This window comes from Miniopterus schreibersii (assembly GCF_964146895.1).
Source record: "Miniopterus schreibersii genome assembly, chromosome: 10".
NCBI classification, from domain to species: Eukaryota; Metazoa; Chordata; class Mammalia; order Chiroptera; family Miniopteridae; genus Miniopterus; species Miniopterus schreibersii.
In genome coordinates, this window is record NC_138110.1 from 48107839 (window position 1) to 48123425 (window position 15587).

Below are 15587 nucleotides of genomic sequence, written 5' to 3' on the forward strand. Positions count from 1 at the left end.
GGGTGGGGGGCTGCTGCAGCCGGGCTACCTGGGCTCCAACCATACCTTGGAGCCTTTCTGCTTTGTGCCTCAGTTTCCTCATCTGAATAGACTTCATCATAGAACTTCCCCCTAGGCGGTGAGCATGCAATGAACATGCCTGGGACAGTGAGCCCCAGAAAGGTTGGCCCCCATCTCCCAAATTCCTTGCTATTGGAAGGCCATCTCAGGAGGGCCGTCTCTTAGGATCTGCCCCTTTGGATGTGTCCTGTTCTTTTTGGTTCTGCTCCTCTGTTTGTTTTATGGGAGTTGGCTGAGGAGGGACAGAAAGTGGGGCCCCTGGAGAGTCTACCTTCTGCATCACAGGACAGTCCCTGGCCTGGGACCCCTGCTTAGGCCCTGCTGTGCATTGACTACAGGTGCACCTGGTGAGCAGCTGCTGATGTGCCTTGCTTGGTGTCAGCCCCACCCTCACCCCCCACACTGTCCACTTTTCTAGGGAGTGAGTCTGCCTTCTGCTCCAATAGAAAGATATGTTTGAGACCTTGGGATAGTCAGAGTTCTTAAATACAATATAAAAAACATTAAAAATTTGATAAATTGGACTCCATCAAATTTAAAACTCCTATTCTACAAGACATTACTAAAAAAAACAAAAACAAAAAATGAGCCACAGACCAGGAGAAAATATTCGATATCACATATATGAGAAAGGACTTGTATCTGTCATATTTACAGAATTCTCAAAACTCATAAGAAAAAAACTTTAAATGGGCAGAAGACATAAACAGACATTTCATTAAAAAAGAGATCTAAATGTAAACATAGCAAAAGATACTCAACATTATTAGTCATTAGAAAGAAATCAGAGAGATGTGCTCCTCCTGGCCTAGAAGAAGCAAAGTTATGGTGTGACCTGGCAAGAAGCTGAGAGAGGGGTCCAGGAAGTGACAGTGACTCTCTGCTGACAGCTGGCAATGAACTAAATGCTACCAAGTGGATGAGCTTGAAAGGGCAATCGGAGCTCCAAATGAGGGCAGCCCAGCCCACACCTTGATCTCAGCCCTGTGAGAACACGAGCAAAGGACAAGCCATGCCCGCCGGACTTCCTACCCACAAAACTGTGAGTTAATCGGGGTATAGTTTTTTGTTGTTGATGTTTGTTTTATTTCCTTTTTAATTAAATTTTCACTTAAGGTTTGCTCTTTTTGTTTTTTGTTTTTAAATATATCTTCATTGATTTCAGAGAGAGGGAGAGGGAGAGGGAGAGAGAAACATCAGTGATGAGAGAGTCATTGATCGGCTGCCTCCTGCACGCCCCCTGCAGGGGACTGAGCCCGAAACCTGGGCATGTGCCCTGATGGGGAACAGAACCTGGATCTCCTGGGTCACAGGGTGATGCTTAGCCGCTGAGCCACATGGGCTGAGCAAGGTTTGTTTTTCTTTAGTCTTTGATTTTGGCTAGTGATCTTTCTTTAAAAAAAAATTGTTGACACTGTTATAGATGTCTCCCATTCCCCCCGCCCTTTACCCCCTCGCCCCAGTTTCAGCCCCTCCCCCCAGAACTTCACCACATTTTTGCCTGTGCCCATGAGCTATGCATATATGCATATATGTTCTTTGGTTAATCTCTTCCACCCCCCCACACTCCTCCCCTCTCAGATCCGTCAGCCTGTTCCATGTCACCATGCCTCTGGTTCTATTTTGTTCATCAGATTCCACATATAAATGAGATCATGGGATATTTGTCTTTCTCTGACTGGCTTATTTCACTTAGCATAATCATCTCCAGACCTATTCATATTGTCACAAAAGGTAAGATTTCCTTTCTTTTTCATTTTTTTTAACAGTCGAATAGTATTCCATTGTGTAAATGATGTACTAGAGCTTTTTTATCCGCTCATCTACTGATGGGCACTTGGGCTGCAATGAACATAAGGGTGCACATAGTCTTTTGAATTAGTGTTTCAGGTTTCTTTGGATATATTCCCAAAAGTGGGATCGCTAGGTCAAAAGGCAGTTCCATTTTTAATTTTTTGAGAAAACTCCATACTGTTATCCCCAGTGGCTGCGCCCGTCTGCCTTCCCACCAGCAGGTCCCTTTTTTCCACAGCCTCGCCAGCACTTGTTGTCTGTGGATTTGTTGATGGAGCCATTCTGACAGGTGTGAGGTGATCTCTCACTGTGGTTTTAATTTGCATCTCTCTGATGATTAGCAACATTGAGCATTTTTTCATATGTCTGTTGGCCATGTGTATGTCCTCTTTGGAGAGGTGTCTATTCGGGTCTTCCAGGGGGTTTTCTTTGTCTCTCCATTTTTGCTGTCTCCAGAACCTAGGCTCATGGGAGTGGGGCCAGCCCTTTTCTTGTCTCTGCCCTTCCTACTAGTCTCAATTTGGCTTCTCTGTAAATCCTTAGTTATAAGACTTCTGTTCAGCTAGTCTTCAGTTGGTCATTCAGGATGACTGGTCTATAATTTAGCTGTAATTCCAGGTTGGTCCAAGGAGGAGGTGAGTGTGACTTCCACCTACTGTGCTGCCATCGTGGGTTGCTCTACACTGTACGTTCCTAGTGGAAAATTTTCTAAACAGAAATAGAGCTGCAAAGAAATCTTCAACTCAATTTAGTGGTCTTATTGTTCATAGTAATATGGGATTATTATTTTTAAAACCATTATTTATATATATACACATATGTAATAATCTTTATATAAAATATATAACATAAATGAATATTTATGTACTTTACATGTTTATTAAGTATATTTTTAAATTTCTATGTATATACATACATATCAGGATAAAGCAAATGAGTAATTAGATTAAGGCTTTTAGCAACCAAGGATTTTAGTAGACAATAAAAGTGATATTATAATTCAAAGATAAATCAAAGTATAAAAGTCCTTTGAAGTTAAATTTAAATCAGAAATGTTAGCTTGTCATCAAGTTTTTTAAAAAAAATCATATTATTAGCTCTGTCCACTGAAAATGCCTGCAAGCAATTGTAACTCATTAGCAATAGCACTCTTAGAAAAAATAAATGTGGAGCACAGCTATAGCTGTTATGTCTTGATAACTTGAGGTATTATTTAAATTTTAATCCTGTTATATTAAACAGCATAATAAAAAAATAAAAACATAAAGCTAATATTAAAAAATGCTTAGGTCATGTGTACAGTCTATAAATCGAACTGGATGTTGGTAATTGTAGGTGATCCAAAGTGGAGAATTCAAGCCTCACGTGCATTTTGTTTGACCACCCACATTGATCAAGTAACTGCCAAGTTTCAGCTTCATTGTGGTTACACAAGTGCAGACATTAAAAAACAACACTCCATTTCATATTTGGAAGTGCGTAAGTTAATTATCTAACGAATAACTTCATTGGGGATGATTTAATTTATGTTCGTGTGCATTTGTTTATTTATTTCCCTAAGAAGAGTGATTAGAAATCTCATCAATTATAGAAATGTTATAATTTGCTCAGAGAAAATAAACTTATTGACTTCAGTAGAAAAACATGCAGCAGCAATTTCTAATTTAAATAAAAATAAAGCCAGAAAATAGATGTAGTAATGGAAAGAAAGGAGAAATATCAAGGCAATGTAATTAAACAGCTGGAGAAACAGTACCTCATATCATATTCTCAAGTAAATTCCAGATGGATTTAAATTTTTTAATATGAAAAACAAAACTGTAATATTAGAAAAAAAAGTAGGAGACTGTGTCTATAACTTAGGATGGGAGAGAACTTCCTAAGCATAAAAGGAAACCAAGAAGCTATGAGGAAAAGTCAGATGTATTTCTTTTTATTCTGATAAATCAGCATAGCATAAAATTTACTATTTTACCATTTTTATGTATATAATTCAGTGGTATTAAGTCCATTCACCTTGTTGTGCAATCATGGCATCATCCATCCATCATCAGGATGGTTCCATCTTCCCAACAGATTATCTTAACACATAAATTCTACTGAACAGCAAAAGGATATCATAAGCAAAGACAAGAGACACAGTATGTTGGGCAAAATGTTTATAACAACTGATATTTCTAGTACACCAAATTCTACTATAAGTTGGTAAGAAAAGACAATCCAATAGAAAAGTGAATAAAAGCACATAAAGAGACATTTCACAAAACAAAAGCTTTAGACTAATAGACATCTGAAAATTGAGAAAATGCAAATGAAAACAATAATGAAATACTTTTTTATTAACCCATCAGATTGAAAAATTAAAAGGTCATGCATCTCTACATTGCTGGTGTGTGTGAGTTGCTAGAATTCGGTGTGGGAAATGCAAATTAAAGCAATAATAATATACCATTGTGTTTTTGCTTATCAAATTGACAAACATTTAAACGAGTGAGAAACAGTCTTACTTTAGGAATTTGAACTGCTAAAACTTTGGGGAAATATCTTAAATTATATATTAAAAATTAAAATCCTTTGACACAGCAGTCAGCCTTTGGCAATCTAGCCTATAATAATGAAAGTCCCGGCCTGACTAGATACATCTATACTGAGGAAGTTCTTATCACAGCGTTGTTTGCAGTGGCAAAACCTCCCAAACAAACTAATGCCCACCCATAGGGCTGTACACATTAGGATGCGTTAGTTTTTCCAATGGAAACAAACATAACAAATTGACTTAGCTCAAAAACTTAATGGCTTAAGACAGTAGAAGTTTATTTCTTGCTCACACTGCATGCACGAGGCAGGACTGTGGGAGAGCTGTGCTCACGGTGAGGCGCAGGAAGCAGGCTGAGTGTGCAAGCTCACACTCCCCACAGCAGGGAGGCCGCAAGCACTCAGCCGCCAGCTCCATGCTGTGGCCCGCCCGGGAGGCCCGTGGCCGCACTAACCTTCAATGCATGTGTGCCTAGGAGGGTAACAGGATACTAATAAACCATAAAAATCTCGGCTGCAAAGGGGATGGCTGAGTAAATCTTAGTTACATCCAATCATAGGATGTTACATAGTCCTTAACAAAATCACTCCGATTTATGCCGGAGGGATGCCCTTGGTCTGCTAAGTGACAAGCGAGTCACAGAATCAGATGCATACTATTACCTTACTTTTCTAGAAACAACCACCAAGGAGCATCTGCATGTGTGAGTGTTTGTGTGTGTCTGTATGAACATGCCGAAATATGTGTAAGGACGCACTGGTTACACCAGGAAAGCGGCATCGAGCGAGTGCCCGAGAGAGTTTATTAACTTTAAAAAATATATCTTTGGGTAGCTTCACTTGTTAACAGGAGCATGGATGGCTTTTCAAATTTCGAAGGAAAGTTATATAAAGAAAAGAAAGTAAAAATTAAGAAAGAAAAAACCCTTATTTATAGTTGAGGATCTTTTTGTTTGTTTGTTAATCCTCCCCGGAGGATACTTTCTCCATTGACTTTTAGAGAGTGGGAGGAGGGAGGGGGAAAGAGAGAAACATCTGTGTGAGAGAGACACGTGGATTGGTGGCCTCCCGCGCGTGACAGGGGCTCGGGGAAGGAACCTGCAACCCGGGTATGGGGCTCAAACCCCAGGACCCTTTGGTCTGCAGGCCAAGCTCTAACCACTGAGCAAACGGACGGGGCTAGCTGAGGATCTTTTGATCCCAAGACCATGTGAGTCAACGAAGAGCAAGCGCTATTTCACGGCGTGGCCGAGTGTGCTTTCCAATGTCCCCACACTCTTCTGAGACGTGGGCTTCGCTCCTTTATCAAGAGCGGATCTGCTCACTCCGCCCCCCGACTCTGGGCTGGCCCCGGGGCTGTGCCGACTGCAGAACAGGGCGGCTGTGGGGTCAGCCAGATCCCTTCCTCCTGGAAGCACCTTGCTGTGAAAAGCCCCAGAGGACAAGACGCCGTGTGGGGAAAGAGGCCGAAGTGCCAACAGGTGAGCAGAGGAACCATCTTGGAGCTGGGCCTCCCCCAGTCATCCCGGCTGACCCCACAGCAGGTCAGGGACCGAGGGCCCAGCTGAGTTTCCCCCAAATTCCTGACCTACACAAATGTGCAAAAATAAAGTGGTTACTTTAAACCATTAAGTTTTAGGGTAGTGTGTTACGCAGCAATCAATAAGCACAGCATTGCCCTGGCCAGGGTGGCTCGGCTGGCTGGGCGCAGTCCCCTCCATGGAAAGGTGGCGGGTTTGATTCCCAGTCAGGGCACATGCCTGGGATGTGGGCTCAGTCCCCGGTAGGGGGCGTGCAGGAGGCAGCCGATGGATGTTGCGCATTGATGTTTCTCTCTCTTGCTCCCTTATTCTCTCTCTCAACAACAACAAAAATCAATAAAAATAAAATATTTTTAAAAAGCGCAGCACACAAAAATCTTAGGTTCTATAGAGAAAAAAACCCTTTCTGCTATTTGCTTACATAATTGATTTCCTTTTTATATAACACATTAATGCACTTTACCTTTCGTGGTTTGTTTTTGTTTTTTGACAGAGATCTATCTCCACTTACTAATAGAGTCAAATAAGCAATTTACAATAGGAGACAAAGGAAAAAGAGTTACATTTTCTGTAAAAAGTATTACAGTATTGATATTTGTTTGGGAAAAAAACCCACCCATAACCAGAGGCAACAATCTTCTTTTTGCAAAATAAGCTACAATGCCTGTTATTTCAGTAGGCAGTACACTGCAATTGCTTTGTTTTTATTACCCTTTTACATGTTTTAAAACTTCGCCAGCAGAGCCTGGCGAATTCTGCTGAAGAGACACTTTTACTGCTTGCTTAGCAAAGCTTGCTCTCTGAATAAAGGAAAATAAAAAAGTGAAGGCTGTTTATTCTTTCTCTCTCTTTCCTCCCTTTTCTCCATTCTCATTCCTCCCTCTCTCTCTTTTCTTCCCACCTTCTGCTTTTCCCCGTAACCTACCAGCCAGAGTGCTTGTTTGCCAGCTGCGGGCCGGCTGCGGGGCGCTCAGGCGTGGAGTGAATTTATTAGCGCGTGTCCCCAGCAGCTGAGCAAGAGCTAAGCGAGGCCTCGCGCACCGGGGCCACTGAGGGCGCTCTGGGGACTCGCAGTTAGGGCACGCAGCCCCCGAGCCTGGTCTGGCACCCGTCTTGTCATGAATTTGACCTCAAGTAGTTTCCACTATTCCTAAGCCACTCACTTAAGCTCTGCGAGAGCATCTCATCGGCCTCACCTGGTTACACGTTGACCCTCCTGTTGAATGCAGTCTGTGGGGAAGGGCTCCAGCAGGAGGAAGGTGGGAGATTATCCAAAAAACGGTGGGGTTGCTGGTAGGAGGGGGGTGAATACTTCACACACATGGCCACTGAGATTTTAATTTTATCAAGATTCTGCTTAGAAAATAGGCAACCGAAGACTATAGATGAACCTAAGACCCAGCAATCTCATTCTAATACAGACACTAAGAAAAACTCTTCTACCTGTGTTCAAAGAAACACGTACAAGGACGTTTAATGCAGTAATGTAGTAAGAGTGAAAAAAAGGGGAGCTCTTAAATGTCAGCAACAGGAGGATGGATAACTACGTTGTGATAGATTCACATAGTGAAATACTATTACCACATAAAGAAATGAACTAAAACTACCTGTGCCAACTTGAATAAATTTTGATGATGTAACAACTCAGGGCTCCTTTCCCGTAATGCCTTTATAATTATTCAAAGTGTGTGTATACATTTTTGGGGACACCCTATATATGGGTCACATTTTGTTATCTATTCAGCTACTCCATATCTTTTGATTGGAGCGTTTAATCAATTTAGATTTAAGGTTATTATCGATACGTACTTATTTGTTGACATTTTTTCTTTTTACCTATATTCCCTTTTCTCTCTATTTCTTCTTCTTAAAGCAATTCTTGTAACATTTCTTGCAATGCTGGTTTAGTGGTAATGAACTTTGTTAGCCTTTTTTGTCTGGGAAGCTCGCTATTTTGCCTTCAATTTTAAATGATAACCGTGCTGGATAAAGTAGCCTTGCTTTCATTACTTTGAATACTTCAGGCTAATACTTTCTGGCCTGAAGTGTTTCTGTTGAGTGTTCAGCTGACAGCCTTATGGGGACTCCCTTGTAAGTAACTACCTGTCTCCCTCTTGCTACCTTTAAAATTCTCTCTTTGTCTTTAACCTTTGCCATTTTAATTATGATGTGTCTCTGTGTGGGTCTCTTTGGGTTCATCTTGATTGGTACTTTCTGTGTTTCTTGAACTTCTGTGTCTTTTTTCTTTTCCAGGTTAGGGAAGTTTTCTGCCATTATTTCTTCTAACAGGTTCTTTATCCCTTGCTCACTTTCTTCTTTTTATGGTACCCCTGTAATGCGGATGTTGTTACATCTCATCTTGTCCCAAAGTTCCCTTAAACGATCCTCATTCTTTTAAATTCTTTTTTTCTTTTTGCTGCTCTGATTTGGTGTCTTTTTTTCTACCTTGTCTTCCAAATCTCTGATTAAATCTGCTGCTTCATTGAACCTACTTTTAAAATTCCTTCTAAGTGTATACTTTTTAAAAAAATTCTCACCCAAGGATATTTTTTTCCATTGATTTTTAGAGAGGGTGGAAGGGAAGGAGGAGGGGGCGAAGAGATAGAGAGAGAGAGAGAGATGTGAGGGAGACACATTGATTGGTTGCCTCCTGCACATGCCCTGACTGGGCCAGGGATTGAGCCTGCAACCGAGGTATGTGCCCTTGGCCAAAATTGAACCTGGGACTCTTCAGTCTGCAGGCCGACATGCCAACCACTGAACCAAACTGGCTAGGTCTCCTTTGTTTTATTTAGCAATAGCTCAAATGTTTTAGAAAGCATTCTTTGGCAACCACAAGATATCCTGGGTGCATCTAAATTTTCCCCATCCTCAACATGGACTCAGTGATTTTCCGAGAATTCCCACCCCCTATTTATGGGGAAGAATAATAGAGACTGAGACCTGGGCCTCGGGACTCTCTGTAGGTACAGGACGTAGACAGGTATTGAGGGAAATAGGGACTACCCAGTATTCCTGCTAGTGACAGAATTGGAATCCATTTAAAGTATGTGAGTTCATACTGTTTTCCATTCAAATCCAACTTTAACCCATTATTTATTTTGTTCTGATGCTAACATATTTTTAAAATTAAATTTTATTCTTGAACACATAGATTTTTAAAAAATTACCTCCTCCAAAATAAATTTAGAGGATCTTTATGTCAACTAAGCATCTTCAATCACCTTCTTAGAAGGTGCCTTTTTTCCAAGCCAACAGCCATTTCCAAGACCTTGAGACCCTCAAAGTCAAGTTTTAAAGCTCAATTAATTACAACACATTTACACAAATGATAGAGCTTCAAGTCACAGCTCATTGGCAGAAGGTACTCTTGCCTATAAAGCAGAGGGTAACTGACACGTACTAAAACAGAATTACTTTTAGTCAACAGTAATAATATTCAACCAGAGTGGCCATTAAAATGAAATTTTTCTGTAATTGCTTTCTCTTTTGTGGTCCATGGGAAGAATTCATTCTCTGAAAATGTAAAGGTTTTTTCAGCTTCTCCCTCTTCCCTCTTAGCTGAGGAGGCGTCTCAGTTATTTTATACTCTAGGCAAGGCCCTAGTTACAGAATCCTTGGCTTCTCTGGTAGGAGAGTGTTGATCTGACACCCATATCCGCGATTCCTTCTGTATTTCATCTTTTCATGTGGGCCATGTGTCTCTACTTTGGCCACTTACCTCTCTCCCAAGCCTATTTAGTGAGCTAATGCTTTCCTTTTATTTTTAAATCCAATTCTACATCTAGAGTAACAAATCCTCAGGACCGTGTGAGGGGATATCCACCATGGTGAATTTTCTAGAAGCTGCTAGATGGAATTTTATAGCTATTTAGTGAGAATAATCTCATTAGCACTTTTTCTGAGAAGGGAAAGGATGGGGGAAATGGGTGAGGCATGTAGGGAGAGTGAGATGGCTTGAGATGCCGGGATGGCCAATGCAAATTGGCCGACTGCACCGTTTCATCCTGGGTGGTTTGGTATGAGCATTCCTTGCTCACAGCCCCTGAATTTAAATCTGGAGATGTCTAGCCTATATTTGCAGGCATATAATGTACTGAGAGTTTCAGTCTCTGAGCTAGCTCCGATCTTATTTATATGTTGTGGTTTTGTTTTCAGGTTAAAGTTACCACTTACTAGTATCTCCATAAGAATGTAGATTGGCATAATCTTTCTGGAAAACAATGTGGCCATATGTTCAAGAACTTTGAAATAGTTTTTGACACATTTATTCAGCTTTTAAGAATCTCTTCTAAAGAAATAATCAGAAATTCTGGAAAAGATGTAATAAATGTTCATATTGGTGTATATTACTTATAGACAAATGCACACACATGCACAAAAGGAGTTAACATGATGTCTAACAACAGGGAAACATTTAAACAAATTATGGTACATCCATGAAATAGAATCCAGTGTTCTAAAATATATCATAAGGAATTCTTGATGACTTGAAAAATGTTTATACTATAATGTTAAGTGAAATAAAAGAGGTTACAAAGCAACATGCAGCGTCATCTATGTTGCGAGGCTGCTATTGCAGGCACTGGGCTTGGTGCTGATTCCATGACCAGGATGGGTGCTCGAGGTGGCCAAGATTTAAATACAGCTGACATAACTGGAGCGAGCATTTACTGCTCTTGCCTAACTAGTGCTCCTTTGCCTTCATTTGGTCATAGACACACTCTTTCCCCATTATATGAGAGTAGGCACAGGACAAAGCCTGTCGAACTAGAGAACTCCATCTTCCTGCTTCAACGATTGGATTTGGGGTGAAGAGTGGTCACCCCGATCAGAGTTCTCCCAGGACCTTGGGAAAGATGCACTGTTTCATTGAGGATGCTAAATTGCTCGCAGAATGGGACGCTAGAGCAACTGGGGGCCATGGGTGCCCTCTGGAGGGGCCCCAACTGAGAATCAGACACAACTGAGGCAGCTGAGTGGAACATGGCATGAAGAGAGACAGACACACAGAAATGTGACACTTTCGTTAAGGACATGGCTTCAGGCCTGCCTAAAGCTGCATCCAACCCTTGAAATTCACAATCCTTGAAAAAGGACTTTGGGGTTTGACATGCTTAGTTGTGGGCTATTTGTGATTGGCTGCTGAAATGAATGAATACAGTATCAGTTGCACTAACCAAAGTTCTGTGTCCAGGAAAGTGACCAACCTGAAAACCATGTAGGTCTTGGGCATGAGACTCTAAGAAGGGGACTGGTTAGCCAGGAGTGTCTGGAGGAGAGCAGCCAGAATGATGAGGGGACTCAAGGCTACAGCACATAAAAAAGTGGTTGGAAGAACCATGGCCGTCTAGCTCAGAGAAGGAAAGTGTGGCAGGAAAGCTGCCCTCAGGCAGGATTCATGCGGGAGAGGACGGTGGCCTGTTCTGTACACATGGGAGAGGTGGGCTAGGTGATGGGAAGAAGCCTGCTAGGACCCAGGTCTCAGCTCAGGGCAAGACCCAGCTTTCTAAAACTTAGCCAAGTCCACAGGGGCTGTTCAGGAAGGCAGCGAGTTAGGGAGAGTTGGAAAACCATTTGGCAAGAATGTGGTAGAGAGATTTTCTGAGATTGGGTTACCCTTCAGCGCACTTCCCAGGTATTCTAAAATTCTATAAAAAGGCTCTCGCTTTAATTGAGATCAGCTGGCAACTAGCAGAGACCAAGATGCCTGCTTAACAATTTTGGCCTAATCAGAGGTTGGTCTTGATTCTAAATGTTTATCACTCCTTCAGTGGCCAAACGAATTGAAGGGAGGGTCTTGCCCAAAACGCCGAAATAGAATGAGCTGGAGTTTCTACCATTCCTCACAGCCCTTGTTTTTTCAAATTGCACTTGGCTGTTTGGGTTTTCTTGTGTTTTTGGTGGGTGAAAGTTTTATGGCCATGGCAGGCTAAAGCCAGTGGGGACTGTGGCAGCCTAAAACATCCTGTTTTATAAGTGGGAGTCCTTTTTCGTGTGCCGACTGTCAGTCAGATACTCCTGAGAAATTTGAGTCCAGTGAGAGTACAAACTTTGTCTGATTCATAGCCATGTTCCCAGTGCTATGGCTCAGAGCCTGGCACATAGTAGGACCTCACTGAGTATTTGGTGAATGAAAGTAGGAAAGGTCTTAAGTGGCCTTTGAGATAATCTAATCTGTGCCTCTCCTCTTCTAGGTGAGACGTTGTGGCTCAGAGAGGTAAAGCAACTTGCCCACATTTGCACAGCTAGCTAAGAGCAGAGCTGGGTTGCCTGATACTCAGTTTTCTCCTTTTCATCACAAGGGTCTTAGACGGAATGGTGAGGTCTTAAATACTGCTTTCTGTATCAGCGTTTACTCCTTGGTGCAGCTGAATCTGGCTCTGCCCCTTAGCGGAAACGTTCTGGGGCCCTGGGAGTCAGAGGCAGCCACCCCAGGAGCCTGTGCAGGCTCTTTAGAGCCTGGCATCTGGTGGGCTACATACTTAGCCCCTTAAACCACCCTTCTCTTCCCTTTGAGAAACGATTGTTGGCGAGGTGCATGCAATCTAAGTTAACCAGGCAGAACAAAACAATTTGGTTGGACAATATTTTTCTATTTTAACTTACTGTATTAGTTTTCAGTTACTGACTCACAAATTACCACGAGCCTAGCGACTTAAAACAACACCCATGGATAGGGGCACATGTTATAACAGCAGGCATGGTGTGGCTGGTTCTCTGTTCAGAGGCTCGTCTGAGGCTGCAGTCAAGGGCCAGTCGTTGAGGGCTGGGGTCTTATCTGAGGCTCAGGACCGTCTTCCAAGCTCATGTGGTTGAGGCCCAAATCCCCTCCTGTAGCTGAAGGACCAAGGACCCTCTTCCTGGCTGGCTGTCAGCAGGGGTGAGGGGGTTCTCTCAGCTCCCTTACCAGGTGGCCCATCTTCCAAGGCAGCATCGGAGACCCTCCCTCACTTGAAATCGCTCTCACGATTTGAATCCCTGCCTTCCTCACTATTCGAATCCCTGCCTTCCACTAGCCAGGGAAAGCTCCTTTTTAAGGGCTCCTGTGATTCGCTCAGGCAACCTGGGGAGCCTCCCTCTCTTACAGTAGAATGTAACCCAACCCCAGAGGTACAATCCCATCCTGCTCACAGGTTCCGCTCACTCACAAAGTGGCACTGAATGTGGGCGAGGGTTGTTTGGGGTCACCTGAGAATTCTGCCTACCCCATTTATTTAACAAACATATTCCTGAATTTTCTTCTTGCCTTTCTCCATTTAAACGGGTAACTTGCCTTGTATGTCAGTGGATTAGCCAGGCCTGTGGAGTTGCTGAAAATAGAATAACCTGTGAGTTTTTCTGGCTTCTGATTTTTAAAATCCTAAGCCTCTAGGAGAGCTTGGGGGTTGCCTAGGAGAGGAGAAAGGACTTGTGGATGAAGACGGAGTGCTTCTAGAACCAGAAACATGAAAGGTTTTCCTCTGCAGAGAACAGAGAGAGCTGTGGGCCAAGGGTAGGGGCTCCGAGCCCTGCTTCCTGGAAGAACCTCCAGGAAGGTGGCAGATTCCAGAAAAAGACTAAGCAAATGGAATCATAGGCAGCCACGAGAAGGACTCCTGCGCCCGAGGCACAGGTACTGGTAAGGCGCTGCGTCTCAGGTGGCCACATGAGTGGTGACAATAGATATCACAGCAGAAACATGTGGGGCCTTTGCCTTGGTGTTTCCAAATACTCTACAGTGGTGCCAAAATTTGGGAAGAGGGCATCCTCAAGGACTGAGGTTAAGTTTCCCACCAGTGCTGCAGAGTGGAAGTTTAAGGTCAGAAATTACACTGAGTTATAGAAAATAAAACTATAATTATTGGAGATCTGGATGCTGGTGGGGGAGTCTTGTAAAAAAAAAAAGCAACATTTGTGAAATGCAATAAAGCGAAGCACAATAAAATGAGATGTGCCTATATTCATGTAGCACTTTATACTTCAGGTATTTAATTTAACCAGTGCCCTCTGACAGCCAACTCATAATGCAAATGAAATGAAACAGAACGTCTGGTCCTTGGCGTCTTGGGGCCTGAATTGAACCAAGCAGAGAACTCCTGAGGGTGAAGTCTAGAATCCAGACCTCAAGTCCCACTACGTGTTCCCAACTCTCCAGGTGAAACATTTTTTCTTTTAAATATGTCTTTATTGATTTCAGAGAGGGAGAGAGAGAGATGGAGACATTAATGATGAGAGAGAGTCATTGATCGGCTGCCTCCTGCACGCCCCCCACTGGGGATCGAGCCCCCAACCGGGCATGTGCCCTGACCGGGAATCGAACCGCGATCTCCTGGATCCTAGGCCGATGCTCAACCCTGAGCCACGCCGGGCCAGCCCAGGTGAAACGTTTTTAAAGGGCATCAAGGGCAGTTTCCAAGGGGCATCGCCTTACGAGGGAAACATCCTGTCAGGTGCAGGCTCTTGTCTTCACGCCTGTGTGAGCATGTCCTATGGGTGTATAAACCTCAGGTCTCCTTCAGCACCAGCTGGCCATTCATCCAGGAGAACTGAGTCGAGGCCTTCTGGTGGCAGAAGGAAGGCTTGTGAGGTGTTTGGGGGCAGTGGGGTGGGCATAGTTCCCCTCTGCTGTTCCCAGTCTGAGAGGCGGCCATACTGCTAAGTAACTTCACCTTGCAAAAGTCCTTCTACATAAATAAATTCCTCCTCTTCAAAACTGTTCCATTTTAATATATAGCACTGTGCACTGATTTTAAGTGTACAACTAATGAATTTTAACATATGCATTCACCCCTGTAACCACACCCAGTTCAAAACATAGAACATTTCCTACTCCCCCAAACTTCTCTTTTGCCTCTGTCGCCTCTTTCCCACCTAATACCATGCAGTTAACCACTATTCTAACTTCTATCACCATCAATTAGCTTCTCCTATTTTGAAAACTTGCTTAAATAAAGTCATACATTATTATTCTTTTGCACTTACCTCCCACCACTCAAATAAGCTTCCGTGACATTCATCCATGTTGTGTGTGCCTGCATTTAAAAAATTTTTAAACTGCTGGTTAGTCTTCCAATTATATGAGTGTATGATAATTTATTCTTTATCCACTGATGGGCATTTGGGTTGTTGCCAGTTTTTTGTTTTTAATAATAAAGAATAAACTGGTATGAACATGCTTGTGCTTACCTTTTGGCCGGCATCTGCCCTCCTTTCCCCTGTCCTCCTGGGAGTGGAATTGCTGGGTATGCAAGTTCCAGCTGTTTCTCAACCTTGTGAACATTTAGAATTGTCAGTCTTTTTAATTTTCACTATTCCAATGGATGTTCTATTTCATTATGGTTTTAAATTACATTTCCCTAATGAGTTGAGTACTTTTTCATGTGTTCATTGGCTATTTAGTATCTTCTTTTGTAAAGTCTCTTTTCAAGCAGTTTGCTCAATTTTTATGGAACACTTTTCCTTAAAGCAAGCTAGATTGAGGGGGTTATGTTCTCTACAAACAACCAGCTAAAATGGGGAGATGTGCAGGTATACGATTCTGTATCAGTCAGGTTTCTATCAGAAAAACAGAACCTTTATAAGTGACATGGAACCAGAATTTATTATAGGCACTAGTGAGAAGCTTGTGAAAAGCTGTTGAATCTGGGTCTGGCAGGCCTGGCAGGTAGGGAGGAA